We start from the raw sequence: 15,000 nt of genomic DNA, 5'->3' as shown, positions 1-15,000 counted from the left end.
TTTAGCAAGTGTACAATCCCAAACCCTCACGGCCATAAGTGTGTTAATGTTCTCCACAACGTATGCTTATTATCCACCAGCCGTATCACATTATTGGCGTAAATCGCTCATTTGTGTAATTTGATGATTTCCTCAATAAAAGCGCAAACATGAGAGACATGCCGACATTCACTATGTAGGGGAAAAAGTCTGCAAAAAGAGATCGCCAAGCCACACTGAGGTCTTTCTCAGCAATATATAATTTTAAAGTAAAGTAAAAATGTAATTTTAAAGTAAAGTAAAATATAATAATATTAAATTATTATAATATATTATAATATTATTAAATATTAAAATATAAATATTAAATATAATATTAATATAATATTATTAAATTAATATTAAATTAATAATATTAAATTAGTGTATAATTTTAAAGTAAAATAAAGTAATAATATTAAATTAATAATATTAAATTAGTGCATTATACATTATATATATATTATATATAATATAACATTTTCTATGTGTAATTAAACTGCGATGTAAAAAATCTTTTTGCATAGTGGTGGCCACTAGCGGTATGAACCGTCAGCAGCGATAAGGTATAGCTAAGAGCGCTCCAGACCAACCTTACGAACGCATGACTTACAGAAGGTATACTTAACTAAGAAGGTTTCGGAAACCACGTATTAACGATAAGGTACTTCTTAAGGTACAACTTAAGAACGACGTAGCGTTAAGGTAGTTTCGGAGAACGCACCCCAGTACATTATATAAGTAGGAAAGAAAACCCAAAAGCTTAAAGCACCTGGTATTCCCAGGCGGTCTCTCATCTAAGTACTAACCAGACCTAAACTTGCTAAGATTCAGAGATCGGGCATTGACAATTTTTTCTTTTTTTTTTTTCTTTTTGCAAGATTATTATATACTTAGTGAAAAATTTCCAAAAAGCTTAAAGCACCTGGTATTCCCAGGCGGTCTCTCATCCAAGTACTAACCAGACCTAAACCTGCTAAGATTCAGAGATCGGGCATTGACTCTTTTTTTTTTTTTTTTGCAAGATTATTATATACTTAGTGAAAAATTTCCAAAAAGCTTAAAGCACCTTGCTATTCCAAGGCGGTCTCCCATCCAAGTACTAACCAGGCCCAAACCTGCTAATATTCAGAGATCGGGCAATGACACTATTTTTTTTTTTTGGCAAGATTATTATATAATTACTGAAAAATTTCCAAATAGCTTAAAGCACCTGGTATTCCCAGGCGGTCTCTCATCCAAGTACTAACCAGACCTAAACCTGCTAAGATTCAGAGATCGGGCATTGACTCTTTTTTTTTTTTTTTTGCAAGATTATTATATACTTAGTGAAAAATTTCCAAAAAGCTTAAAGCACCTTGCTATTCCAAGGCGGTCTCCCATCCAAGTACTAACCAGGCCCAAACCTGCTAATATTCAGAGATCGGGCAATGACACTATTTTTTTTTTTTTGGCAAGATTATTATATAATTACTGAAAAATTTCCAAATAGCTTAAAGCACCTGGTATTCCCAGGCGGTCTCTCATCCAAGTACTAACCAGACCTAAACCTGCTAAGATTCAGAGATCGGGCATTGACTCTTTTTTTTTTTTTTTTTTTTGCAAGATTATTATATACTTACTGAAAAATTTCCAAAAAGCTTAAAGCACCTTGCTATTCCAAGGCGGTCTCCCATCCAAGTACTAACCAGGCCCAAACCAGCTAATATTCAGAGATCGGGCAATGACACTATTTTTTTTGGCAAGATTATTATATAATTACTGAAAAATGTCCAAAAAGCTTAAAGCACCTGGTATTCCCAGGCGGTCTCTCATCCAAGTACTAACTAGACCTAAACATGCTAAGATTCAGAGATTGTGCATTGAGTATTTTTTTTTTTTTTGCAAGATTATTATATACTTGGTGAAAAATTTCCAAAAAGCTTAAAGCACCTTGCTATTCCAAGGCGGTCTCCCATCCAAGTACTAACCAGGCCCAAACCTGCTAATATTCAGAGATCGGGCAATGACACTATTTTTTTTTTTTTTGCAAGATCATTATATACTTAGTGAAAAATTTCCAAAAAGCTTAAAGCACCTTGTTATTCCAAGGCGGTCTCCCATCCAAGCACTAACCATGCCCAATCCTGCTAATATTCAGACATTGGGGCATTGACTCTTTTTTTTTGCAAGATTATTATATATATTATATTCAGAGATTGGGCATTGACTCTTTTTTTGCAAGATTATTATATACTTAGTGAAAAATTTCCAAAAAGCTTAAAGCACCTTGCTATTCCAAGGCGGTCTCCCATCCAAGTACTAACCAGGCCCAAACCTGCTAATATTCAGAGATTGGGCAATGACACTATTTTTTTTTTTGCAAGATTATTATATACTTAGTGAAAAATTTCCAAAAAGCTTAAAGCACCTTGCTATTCCAAGGCGGTCTCCCATCCAAGCACTAACCAGGCCCAAGCCTGCTTAGCTTCCGAGATCAGACGAGATCAGGCATAGCCAGGTTGGTATGGCCATAAGCGAAGGTTGCTGCAAAGAGAGGGCTATTTAAAGATCAGCCATTCTAATCGCCAGTACATTGTATAAGTAGGGAAGAAAACCCAAAAGCTTACAGCACCTAGTATTCCCAGGCAGTCTCCCATCCAAGTACTAACCAGGCCCAAACCTGCTTAGCTTCCGAGATCAGACGAGATCGGTCATAGCCAGGTTGGTATGGCCATAAGCGAAGGTTGCTGCAAAGAGAGGGCTATTTAAAGATCAGTCATTCTAATGTCCAGTACATTATATAAGTAGGAAAGAAAACGCAAAAGCTTAAAGCACCTGGTATTCCCAGGCGGTCTCTCATCTAAGTACTAACCAGACCTAAACCTGCTAAGATTCAGAGATCGGGCATTGACAATTTTTTTTTTTTTTTGCAAGATTATTATATACTTAGTGAAAAATTTCCAAAAAGCTTAAAGCACCTTGCTATTCCAAGGCGGTCTCCCATCCAAGTACTAACCAGGCCCAAACCTGCTAATATTCAGAGATCGGGCAATGACACTATTTTTTTTTAGCAAGATTATTATATAATTACTGAAAAATTTCCAAAAAGCTTAAAGCACCTGGTATTCCCAGGCGGTCTCTCATCCAAGTACTAACCAGACCTAAACCTGCTAAGATTCAGAGATCGGGCATTGACAATTTTTTCTTTTTTTTTTTTTTTTGCAAGATTATTATATACTTAGTGAAACATTTCCAAAAAGCTTAAAGCACCTGGTATTCCCAGGCGGTCTCTCATCCAAGTACTAACCAGACCTAAACCTGCTAAGATTCAGAGATCGGGCATTGACTCTTTTTTTTTTTTTTTTGCAAGATTATTATATACTTAGTGAAAAATTTCCAAAAAGCTTACAGCACCTGGTACTCCCAGGCGGTCTCCCATCCAAATACTAACCAGGCCCAAGCCTGCTTAGCTTCCCAGATCAGACGAGATCAGGCAAAGCCAGGTTGGTATGGCCATAAGCGAAGGTTACTGCAAAGAGAGGGCTATTTAAAGATCAGCCATTCTAATCGCCAGTACATTGTATAAGTAGGGAAGAAAACCTAAAAGCTTACAGCACCTAGTATTCCCAGGCGGTCTCCCATCCAAGTACTAACCAGGCCCAAACCTGCTTAGCTTCCGAGATCAGACGAGATCGGGCATAGCCAGGTTGGTATGGCCGTAAGCGAAGGTTGCTGCAAAGAGAGGGCTATTTAAAGATCAGTCATTCTAATGGCCAGTACATTATATAAGTAGGAAAGAAAACCCAAAAGCTTAAAGCACCAGGTATTCCCAGGCGGTCTCTTATCCAAGTACTAACCAGACCTAAACCTGCTAAGATTCAGAGATCGGGCATTGACTCTTTTTTTTTTTTGCAAGATTATTATATACTTACTGAAAAATTTCCAAAAAGCTTAAAGAACCTTGCTATTCCAAGGCGGTCTCCCATCCAAGTACTAACCAGGCCCAAACCTGCTAATATTCAGAGATTGGGCATTGACTCTTTTTTTTTTTGCAAGATTATTATATACTTAGTGAAAAATTTCCAAAAAGCTTAAAGCACCTTGCTATTCCAAGGTGGTCTCCCATCCAAGTACTAACCAGGCCCAAACCTGCTAATATTCAGAGATCGGGCAATGACACTATTTTTTTTTTTTTGGCAAGATTATTATATAATTACTGAAAAATTTCCAAAAAGCTTAAAGCACCTGGTATTCCCAGGCGATCTCTCATCCAAGTACTAACCAGACCTAAACCTGCTAAGATTCAGAGATCGGGCATTGACTCTTTTTTTTTTTTTTTGCAAGATTATTATATACTTAGTGAAAAATTTCCAAAAAGCTTAAAGCACCTTGCTATTCCAAGGCGGTCTCCCATCCAAGTACTAACCAGGCCCAAACCTGCTAATATTCAGAGATCGGGCATTGACTCTATTTTTTTTATTTTTTTGCAAAATTATTAAATACTTAGTGAAAAATTTCCAAAAAGTTTACAGCACCTGGTACTCCCAGGCGGTCTCCCATCCAAGTACTAACCAGGCCCAAACCTGCTTAGCTTCCGAGATCAGACGAGATCGGGCATAGCCAGGTTGGTATGGCCGTAAGCGAAGGTTGCTGCAAAGAGAGGGCTATTTAAAGATCAGCCATTCTAATGGCCAGTACATTATATAAGTAGGAAAGAAAACCCAAAAGCTTAAAGAACCAGGTATTCCCAGGCGGTCTCTCATCCAAGTACTAACCAGACCTAAACCTGCTAAGATTCAGAGATCGGGCATTGACTCTTTTTTTTTTTTGCAAGATTATTATATACTTACTGAAAAATTTCCAAAAAGCTTAAAGAACCTTGCTATTCCAAGGCGGTCTCCCATCCAAGTACTAACCAGGCCCAAACCTGCTAATATTCAGAGATTGGGCATTGACTCTTTTTTTTGCAAGATTATTATATACTTAGTGAAAAATTTCCAAAAAGCTTAAAGCACCTTGCTATTCCAAGGCGGTCTCCCATCCAAGTACTAACCAGGCCCATACCTGCTAATATTCAGAGATCGGGCAATGACACTATTTTTTTTTTTTTTGCAAGATTATTATATAATTACTGAAAAATTTCCAAAAAGCTTAAAGCACCTGGTATTCCCAGGCGGTCTCTCATCCAAGTACTAACCAGACCTAAACCTGCTAAGATTCAGAGATCGGGCATTGACTCTATTTTTTTTTATTTTTTTGCAAAATTATTAAATACTTAGTGAAAAATTTCCAAAAAGCTTACAGCACCTGATACTCCCAGGCGGTCTCCCATCCAAGTACTAACCAGGCCCAAACCTGCTTAGCTTCCGAGATCAGACGAGATCGGGCATAGCCAGGTTGGTATGGCCATAAGCGAAGGTTGCTGCAAAGAGAGGGCTATTTAAAGATCAGCCATTCTAATGGCCAGTACATTATATAAGTAGGAAAGAAAACCCAAAAGCTTAAAGCACCAGGTATTCCCAGGCGGTCTCTCATCCAAGTACTAACCAGACCTAAACCTGCTAAGATTCAGAGATCGGGCAATGACACTATTTTTTTTTTTTGCAAGATTATTATATACTTACTGAAAAATTTCCAAAAAGCTTAAAGCACCTTGCTATTCCAAGGCGGTCTCCCATCGAAGTACTAACCAGGCCCAAACCTGCTAATATTCAGAGATCGGGCAATGACACTATTTTTTTTTTTTTGCAAGATTATTATATAATTACTGAAAAAGTTCCAAAAAGCTTCAAAGCACCTGGTATTCCCAGGCGGTCTCTCATCCAAGTACTAACCAGACCTAAAACTGCTAAGATTCAGAGATCGGGCATTGACTCTTTTTTTTTTTTGCAAGATTATTATATACTTAGTGAAAAATTTCCAAAAAGCTTAAAGCACCTTGCTATTCCAAGGCGGTCTCCCATCCAAGTACTGACCAGGCCCAAACCTGCTAATATTCAGAGATCGGGCAATGACACTATTTTTTTTTTTTTGGCAAGATTATTATATAATTACTGAAAAATTTCCAAAAAGCTTAAAGCACCTGGTATTCCCAGGCGGTCTCTCATCCAAGTACTAACCAGACCTAAACCTGCTAAGATTCAGAGATCGCGCATTGACTCTTTTTTTTTTTTTGCAAGATTATTATATACTTAGTGAAAAATTTCCAAAAAGCTTAAAGCACCTTGCTATTCCAAGGCGGTCTCCCATCCAAGTACTAACCAGGCCCAAACCTGCTAATATTCAGAGATTGGGCATTGACTCTTTTTTTTTTTTTTTGCAAGATTATTATATACTTAGTGAAAAATTTCCAAAAAGCTTAAAGCACCTTGCTATTCCAAGGTGGTCTCTCATCCAAGTACTAACCAGACCTAAACCTGCTAAGATTCAGAGATCGGGCATTGACTTTTTTTTTTTTTTTTTTTTGCAAGATTATTATATACTTAGTGAAAAATTTCCAAAAAGCTTAAAGCACCTTGCTATTCCAAGGCGGTCTCCCATCCAAGTACTAAGCAGGCCCAAACCTGCTAATATTCAGAGATTGGGCATTGACTCTATTTTTTTTTTTTGGGAAGATTATTATATAATTACTGAAAAATTTCCAAAAAGCTTAAAGCACCTGGTATTCCCAGGCGGTCTCTCATCCAAGTACTAACCAGACCTAAGCCTGCTAAGATTCAGAGATCGGGCATTGACTTTTTTTTTTTTTTTTTTGCAAGATTATTATATACTTAGTGAAAAATTTCCAAAAAGCTTACAGCACCTGGTACTCCCAGACAGTCTCCCATCAGAATCAGAAATCAGAATCAGAATCAGAATGAGAATCAGAAAGAGCTTTATTGTCAAGTATGCTTGCGCATACAAGGAATTTGTTTTAGTGACATAAGCTTCCAGTACACAGAGACAACAACACACAGACAAAAAAAAAAAAAAAAAAAAAATTTAAATAAAAAAAAAAAATAAAAAATAAAAAATAAAAAATAAAAAAAAACAATTACAGGAGAATTACAAATTGGCAAATAAATAAGTGTATAAACAATTGTGCTATAAATGATAATGGAATAGGATTGAGTGAGATGCAGGAATGTTCTAGGATGGAGGGGTAACAAATAAATATAAGGATATTGCACATTTTTGCATAAGCATAAGTTTAAGTGGGAAACATTTAACTGTTCATGAGGTAGATTGCCTGGGGGAAGAAACTATTCTTGTGTCTTGCTGTTCTTGTATATGCGGCTCTGAGGCACCGGCCAGATGGCAAAAGTTCAAAGATGGGGTGACTTGGATGTGAGGGATCCAGAGTGATTTTCTGAGTCCTTTTCCTCACTCTGGATGTGTACAGTTCTTTGAGGGTGGGCAGGGGAGCACCAATAATCCTTTCAGCAGTCCGAACAGTTCTCTGTAGTCTTCTGATATCTGATTTGTAGCTGAACCAAACCAGACAGTAATTGAAGTACACAGGACTGACTCAATGACGGCTGAGTAGAACTGTTTCAGCAGCTCCTGTGGCAGGTTAAACTTCCTCAGCTGACAAAGTACAACCTTTGTTGGGCTTTTTTCACAATGGAGCCAATGTGATTGTCCCACTTCAGATCCTGAGAGATGGTGGTTCCCAGGAATCTGAATGACTCCACTGCAGCCACAGTGCTGTTCATGATGGTGAGTGGGGAAAGTGCCGGGGGGTTTCTCCTAAAGTCCACAGTCATCTCCACTGTTTTGAGCGTGTTCAGCTCCAGGTTGTTAAGACTGCACCAGACAGCCAGCTGCTCAACCTCCTGTCTGTAAGCAGACTCGTCACCGTCCTGGATGAGGCCGATGACTGTAGTGTCGTCTGCAAACTTCAGGAGCTTGACAGAGGGGTCTTTAGAGGTGCAGTCGTTGGTGTACAGGGAGAAGAGCAGAGGGGAGAGAACACATCCCTGAGGGGCACCAGTGTTGGTGGAGCAGCTGTTTGACATGAATTTCCCCAGTCTCACTAACTGTTGCCTATCTGTCAGAAAGCTGGTGATCCACTGACAGATAGAGCTAGGAACAGAGAGCTGGGTCAGTTTGGTCTGGAGGGTTGTTGGGATGATGGTGTTGAAAGCCGAACTAACGTCCACAAACATGATCCTCACATAAGTCCCTGTTTTGTCCAGATGTTGCAGGATGAAGTGCAATGCCATGTTGATTGCATCATCCACGGACCTGTTTGCTCGGTACGCAAACTGCAGGGGGTCCAGTAAGGGTCCAGTGATGTCCTTCAGATAAGCCAGAACCAGTTTTTCAAACGACTTCATGACGACAGACGTTAGAGCCACAGGTCTGTAGTCGTTAAGTCCTGTTATCTTGGGTTTCTTTGGAATGGGGATTATGGTGGAGCGTTTGAAGCAGGAAGGCACTTCACACAACTCCAGAGATCTGTTGAAGATCTGTGAAAAGATGGGGGCCAGCTGGTCAGCACAGATTTTCAGACAGGCTGGTGTAACGCCATCTGGGCCTGGTGCTTTTCTTCTTTTGTTTTTCTTGAAGACCTGGCGCACATCATCTTCACAGATTTGAAGAGCAGGAGGTATGGAGAGGGGGATTGCAGGTGTTAATGGTTGTGTAGGGAGATGGTCAGAGTGGGTGTTGGGGGTTTCAAATCTACAATAAAACTCATTCAGGTCGTTAGCAAGTCGTTGATTAGCCTCAGTGCAAGGGGATGGTGTCTTGTAGTTTGTGATGGCTCTCAGTCCTCTCCAAACTGAAGTAGAGTCGTTGGAAGTAAACTGGTCTTCCAACTTTTTAGCGTAGGTCTTTTTAGCCGCTCTAATCTCTTTGTTCAGTGTGTTCCTGGCCTGATTGTACTAACCAAGTACTAACCAGGCCCAAGCTTGGCTTCCGAGATCAGACGAGATCAGGCATAGCCAGGTTGGTATGGCCATAAGCGAAGGTTGCTGCAAAGAGAGGGCTATTTAAAGATCAGCCATTCTAATCGCCAGTACATTGTATAAGTAGGGAAGAAAACCCAAAAGCTTACAGCACCTAGTATTCCCAGGCGGTCTCCCATCCAAGTACTAACCAGGCCCAAACCTGCTAATATTCAGAGATTGGGCAATGACACATTTTTTTTTTTGGCAAGATTATTATATAATTACTGAAAAATTTCCAAAAAGCTTAAAGCACCTTGCTATTCCAAGGCGGTCTCCCATCCAAGTACTAACCAGGCCCAAACCTGCTAATATTCAGAGATCGGGCAATGACACTATTTTTTTTTTTTTTGCAAGATCATTATATACTTAGTGAAAAATTTCCAAAAAGCTTAAAGCACCTTGCTATTCCAAGGCGGTCTCCCATCCAAGCACTAACCAGGCCCAATCCTGCTAATATTCAGACATTGGGGCATTGACTCTTTTTTTTTGCAAGATTATTATATATATTATATTCAGAGATTGGGCATTGACTCTTTTTTTGCTAGATTATTATATGCTTAGTGAAAAATTTCCAAAAAGCTTAAAGCACCTTGCTATTCCAAGGCGGTCTCCCATCCAAGTACTAACCAGGCCCAAACCTGCTAATATTCAGAGATTGGGCAATGACACTATTTTTTTTTTTGCAAGATTATTATATACTTAGTGAAAAATTTCCAAAAAGATTAAAGCACCTTGCTATTCCAAGGCGGTCTCCCATCCAAGCACTAACCAGGCCCAAGCCTGCTTAGCTTCCGAGATCAGACGAGATCAGGCATAGCCAGGTTGGTATGGCCATAAGCGAAGGTTGCTGCAAAGAGAGGGCTATTTAAAGATCAGCCATTCTAATCGCCAGTACATTGTATAAGTAGGGAAGAAAACCCAAAAGCTTACAGCACCTAGTATTCCCAGGCAGTCTCCCATCCAAGTACTAACCAGGCCCAAACCTGCTTAGCTTCCGAGATCAGACGAGATCGGTCATAGCCAGGTTGGTATGGCCATAAGCGAAGGTTGCTGCAAAGAGAGGGCTATTTAAAGATCAGTCATTCTAATGTCCAGTACATTATATAAGTAGGAAAGAAAACCCAAAAGCTTAAAGCACCTGGTATTCCCAGGCGGTCTCTCATCTAAGTACTAACCAGACCTAAACCTGCTAAGATTCAGAGATCGGCATTGACAATTTTTTTTTTTTTTGCAAGATTATTATATACTTAGTGAAAAATTTCCAAAAAGCTTAAAGCACCTGGTATTCCCAGGCGGTCTCTCATCCAAGTACTAACCAGACCTAAACCTGCTAAGATTCAGAGATCGGGCATTGACTCTATTTTTTTAATTTTTTTGCAAAATTATTAAATACTTAGTGAAAAATTTCCAAAAAGCTTAAAGCACCTTGCTATTCCAAGGCGGTCTCCCATCCAAGTACTAACCAGGCCCAAACCTGCTAATATTCAGAGATCGGGCAATGACACTATTTTTTTTTTTTTTTGCAAGATCATTATATACTTAGTGAAAAATTTCCAAAAAGCTTAAAGCACCTTGCTATTCCAAGGCGGTCTCCCATCCAAGCACTAACCAGGCCCAATCCTGCTAATATTCAGACATTGGGGCATTGACTCTTTTTTTTTGCAAGATTATTATATATATTATATTCAGAGATTGGGCATTGACTCTTTTTTTGCTAGATTATTATATGCTTAGTGAAAAATTTCCAAAAAGCTTAAAGCACCTTGCTATTCCAAGGCGGTCTCCCATCCAAGTACTAACCAGGCCCAAACCTGCTAATATTCAGAGATTGGGCAATGACACTATTTTTTTTTTTTGCAAGATTATTATATACTTAGTGAAAAATTTCCAAAAAGATTAAAGCACCTTGCTATTCCAAGGCGGTCTCCCATCCAAGCACTAACCAGGCCCAAGCCTGCTTAGCTTCCGAGATCAGACGAGATCAGGTATAGCCAGGTTGGTATGGCCTTAAGCGAAGGTTGCTGCAAAGAGAGGGCTATTTAAAGATCAGCCATTCTAATCGCCAGTACATTGTATAAGTAGGGAAGAAAACCCAAAAGCTTACAGCACCTAGTATTCCCAGGCAGTCTCCCATCCAAGTACTAACCAGGCCCAAACCTGCTTAGCTTCCGAGATCAGACGAGATCGGTCATAGCCAGGTTGGTATGGCCATAATCGAAGGTTGCTGCAAAGAGAGGGCTATTTAAAGATCAGTCATTCTAATGTCCAGTATATTATATAAGTAGGAAAGAAAACCCAAAAGCTTAAAGCACCTGGTATTCCCAGGCGGTCTCTCATCTAAGTACTAACCAGACCTAAACCTGCTAAGATTCAGAGATCGGCATTGACAATTTTTTTTTTTTTTGCAAGATTATTATATACTTAGTGAAAAATTTCCAAAAAGCTTAAAGCACCTTGCTATTCCAAGGCGGTCTCCCATCCAAGTACTAACCAGGCCCAAACCTGCTAATATTCAGAGATCGGGCAATGACACTATTTTTTTTTAGCAAGATTATTATATAATTACTGAAAAATTTCCAAAAAGCTTAAAGCACCTGGTATTCCCAGTCGTTCTCTCATCCAAGTACTAACCAGACCTAAACCTGCTAAGATTCAGAGATCAGCATTGACTCTTTTTTTTTTTTTTTTTTGCAAGATTATTATATACTTAGTGAAAAATTTCCAAAAAGCTTAAAGCACCTTGCTATTCCAAGGCGGTCTCCCATCCAAGTACTAACCAGGCCCAAACCTGCTAATATTCAGAGATCGGGCAATGACACTATTTTTTTTTTCGGCAAGAATTTTATATAATTACTGAAAAATTTCCAAAAAGCTTAAAGCACCTGGTATTCCCAGGCGGTCTCTCATCCAAGTACTAACCAGACCTAAACCTGCTAAGATTCAGAGATCGGGCCTTGAGATTTTTTTTTTTTTTTTTTGCAAGATTATTAAATACTTAGTGAAAAATTTCCAAAAAGCTTAAAGCACCTTGCTATTCCAAGGCGGTCTCTCTTCCAAGTACTAACCAGGCCCAAACCTGCTAATATTCAGAGATCGGGCAATGACACTATTTTTTTTTTTTTTTTGCAAGATTATTATATACTTAGTGAAAAATTTCCAAAAACTTAAAGCACCTTGCTATTCCAAGGCGGTCTCCCATCCAAGCACTAACCAGGCCCAAACCTGCTAATATTTAGAGATTGGGGCATTGACTCTTATTTTTTGCAAGATTATTATATATATTATATTCAGAGATTGGGCATTGACTCTTTTTTTTGCAAGATTATTATATACTTAGTGAAAAATTTCCAAAAAGCTTAAAGCACCTTGCTATTCCAAGGCGGTCTCCCATCCAAGCACTAACCAGTCCCAAACCTGCTAATATTCAGAGATCGGGCATTGACTCTATTTTTTTTATTTTTTTGCAAAATTAATAAATACTTAGTGAAAAATTTCCAAAAAGCTTACAGCACCTGGTACTCCCAGGCGGTCTCCCATCCAAGTACTAACCAGGCCCAAGCCTGCTTAGCTTGCGAGATCAGACGAGATCAGGTATAGCCAGGTTGGTATGGCCATAAGCGAAGGTTGCTGCAAAGAGAGGGCTATTTAAAGATCAGCCATTCTAATCGGCAGTACATTGTAAAAGTAGGGAAGAAAACCCAAAAGCTTACAGCACCTAGTATTCCCAGGCGGTCTCCCATCCAAGTACTAACCAGGCCCAAACCTGCTTAACTTCCGAGATCAGACGAGATCGGGCATAGCCAGGTTGGTATGGCCGTAAGCGAAGGTTGCTGCAAAGAGAGGGCTATTTAAAGATCAGTCATTCTAATGTCCAGTACATTATATAAGTAGGAAAGAAAACCCAAAAGCTTAAAGCACCTGGTATTCCCAGGCGGTCTCTCATCTAAGTACTAACCAGACCTAAACCTGCTAAGATTCAGAGATCGGGCATTGACAATTTTTTTTTTTTTTGGCAAGATTATTATATAATTACTGAAAAATTTCCAAATAGCTTAAAGCACCTGGTATTCCCAGGCGGTCTCTCATCCAAGTACTAACCAGACCTAAACCTGCTAAGATTCAGAGATCGGGCATTGACTCTTTTTTTTTTTTTTTTTTGCAAGATTATTATATACTTACTGAAAAATTTCCAAAAAGCTTAAAGCACCTTGCTATTCCAAGGCGGTCTCCCATCCAAGTACTAACCAGGCCCAAACCAGCTAATATTCAGAGATCGGGCAATGACACTATTTTTTTTTGGCAAGATTATTATATAATTACTGAAAAATTTCCAAAAAGCTTAAAGCACCTGGTATTCCCAGGCGGTCTCTCATCCAAGTACTAACTAGACCTAAACCTGCTAAGATTCAGAGATTGTGCATTGAGTCTTTTTTTTTTTTTTGCAAGATTATTTTATACTTGGTGAAAAATTTCCAAAAAGCTTAAAGGACCTTGCTATTCCAAGGCGGTCTCCCATCCAAGCACTAACCAGGCCCAATCCTGCTAATATTCAGACATTGGGGCATTGACTCTTTTTTTTTTGCAAGATTATTATATATATTATATTCAGAGATTGGGCATTGACTCTTTTTTTGCAAGATTTCTATATACTTAGTGAAAAATTTCCAAAAAGCTTAAAGCACCTTGCTATTCCAAGGCGGTCTCCCATCCAAGTACTAACCAGGCCCAAACCTGCTAATATTCAGAGATTGGGCAATGACACTATTTTTTTTTTTTTTTTTTGCAAGATTATTATATACTTAGTGAAAAATTTCCAAAAAGCTTAAAGCACCTTGCTATTCCAAGGCGGTCTCCCATCCAAGCACTAACCAGGCCCAAGCCTGCTTAGCTTCCGAGATCAGACGAGATCAGGCATAGCCAGGTTGGTATGGCCATAAGCGAAGGTTGCTGCAAAGAGAGGGCTATTTAAAGATCAGCCATTCTAATCGCCAGTACATTGTATAAGTAGGGAAGAAAACCCAAAAGCTTACAGCACCTAGTATTCCCAGGCAGTCTCCCATCCAAGTACTAACCAGGCCCAAACCTGCTTAGCTTCCGAGATCAGACGAGATCGGTCATAGCCAGGTTGGTATGGCCATAAGCGAAGGTTGCTGCAAAGAGAGGGCTATTTAAAGATCAGTCATTCTAATGTCCAGTACATTATATAAGTAGGAAAGAAAACGCAAAAGCTTAAAGCACCTGGTATTCCCAGGCAGTCTCTCATCTAAGTACTAACCAGACCTAAACCTGCTAAGATTCAGAGATCGGGCATTGACACTATTTTTTTTTGCAAGATTATTATATAGTTAGTGAAAAATTTCCAAAAAGCTTAAAGCACCTTGCTATTCCAAGGCGGTCTCCCATCCAAGTACTAACCAGGCCCAAACCTGCTAATATTCAGAGATCGGGCAATGACACTATTTTTTTTTTAGCAAGATTATTATATAATTACTGAAAAATTTCCAAAAAGCTTAAAGCACCTGGTATTCCCAGGCGGTCTCTCATCCAAGTACTAACCAGACCTAAACCTGCTAAGATTCAGAGATCAGCATTGACTCTTTTTTTTTTTTTTTTTTGCAAGATTATTATATACTTAGTGAAAAATTTCCAAAAAGCTTAAAGCACCTTGCTATTCCAAGGCGGTCTCCCATCCAAGTACTAACCAGGCCCAAACCTGCTAATATTCAGAGATCGGGCAATGACACTATTTTTTTTTTCGGCAAGAATTTTATATAATTACTGAAAAATTTCCAAAAAGCTTAAAGCACCTGGTATTCCCAGGCGGTCTCTCATCCAAGTACTAACCAGACCTAAACCTGCTATGATTCAGAGATCGGGCCTTGAGTTTTTTTTTTTTTTTTTGCAAGATTATTAAATACTTAGTGAAAAATTTCCAAAAAGCTTAAAGCACCTTGCTATTCCAAGGCGGTCTCTCTTCCAAGTACTAACCAGGCCCAAACCTGCTAATATTCAGAGATCGGGCAATGACACTATTTTTTTTTTTTTTTGCAAGATTATTATATACTTA

General features: G+C 39.0%; 1 long non-coding RNA gene, 9 other non-coding genes and 5 pseudogenes across 10 annotated transcripts in view; all 15 read right to left on the bottom strand.

The window, feature by feature from the left end:
• Window positions 1-15,000, bottom strand: part of LOC132104553 (uncharacterized) — a 343,753-nt gene that overhangs the window by 288,425 nt on the left and 40,328 nt on the right. The window lies entirely within an intron of this gene.
• Window positions 2,417-2,536, bottom strand: LOC132105268 (5S ribosomal RNA; annotated as a pseudogene).
• On the bottom strand, window positions 2,621-2,739 carry LOC132105127 (5S ribosomal RNA). Its single transcript, XR_009423836.1, has one exon. It is a non-coding gene; the product is annotated as a 5S ribosomal RNA (ribosomal RNA).
• Window positions 3,403-3,521, bottom strand: LOC132105246 (5S ribosomal RNA; annotated as a pseudogene).
• On the bottom strand, window positions 3,606-3,724 carry LOC132105068 (5S ribosomal RNA). Its single transcript, XR_009423780.1, has one exon. It is a non-coding gene; the product is annotated as a 5S ribosomal RNA (ribosomal RNA).
• Window positions 4,524-4,642, bottom strand: LOC132104952 (5S ribosomal RNA). Its single transcript, XR_009423669.1, has one exon. It is a non-coding gene; the product is annotated as a 5S ribosomal RNA (ribosomal RNA).
• Window positions 5,296-5,414, bottom strand: LOC132104955 (5S ribosomal RNA). Its single transcript, XR_009423672.1, has one exon. It is a non-coding gene; the product is annotated as a 5S ribosomal RNA (ribosomal RNA).
• On the bottom strand, window positions 9,653-9,772 carry LOC132105315 (5S ribosomal RNA; annotated as a pseudogene).
• LOC132105125 (5S ribosomal RNA) lies at window positions 9,857-9,975 on the bottom strand. The gene has a single exon (XR_009423834.1). It is a non-coding gene; the product is annotated as a 5S ribosomal RNA (ribosomal RNA).
• On the bottom strand, window positions 10,827-10,946 carry LOC132105255 (5S ribosomal RNA; annotated as a pseudogene).
• On the bottom strand, window positions 11,031-11,149 carry LOC132105217 (5S ribosomal RNA). The gene has a single exon (XR_009423920.1). It is a non-coding gene; the product is annotated as a 5S ribosomal RNA (ribosomal RNA).
• Window positions 12,434-12,552, bottom strand: LOC132105168 (5S ribosomal RNA). The gene has a single exon (XR_009423874.1). It is a non-coding gene; the product is annotated as a 5S ribosomal RNA (ribosomal RNA).
• LOC132105027 (5S ribosomal RNA) lies at window positions 12,637-12,755 on the bottom strand. Its single transcript, XR_009423741.1, has one exon. It is a non-coding gene; the product is annotated as a 5S ribosomal RNA (ribosomal RNA).
• LOC132105267 (5S ribosomal RNA) lies at window positions 13,753-13,872 on the bottom strand (annotated as a pseudogene).
• Window positions 13,957-14,075, bottom strand: LOC132105124 (5S ribosomal RNA). The gene has a single exon (XR_009423833.1). It is a non-coding gene; the product is annotated as a 5S ribosomal RNA (ribosomal RNA).

Source organism: Carassius carassius, chromosome 25, assembly GCF_963082965.1.
Source record: "Carassius carassius chromosome 25, fCarCar2.1, whole genome shotgun sequence".
Taxonomy (NCBI): domain Eukaryota; kingdom Metazoa; phylum Chordata; class Actinopteri; order Cypriniformes; family Cyprinidae; genus Carassius; species Carassius carassius.
The sequence above is the reverse complement of the archived record's forward strand: the minus strand, read 5'-3'. Positions and strand labels throughout refer to the sequence as shown.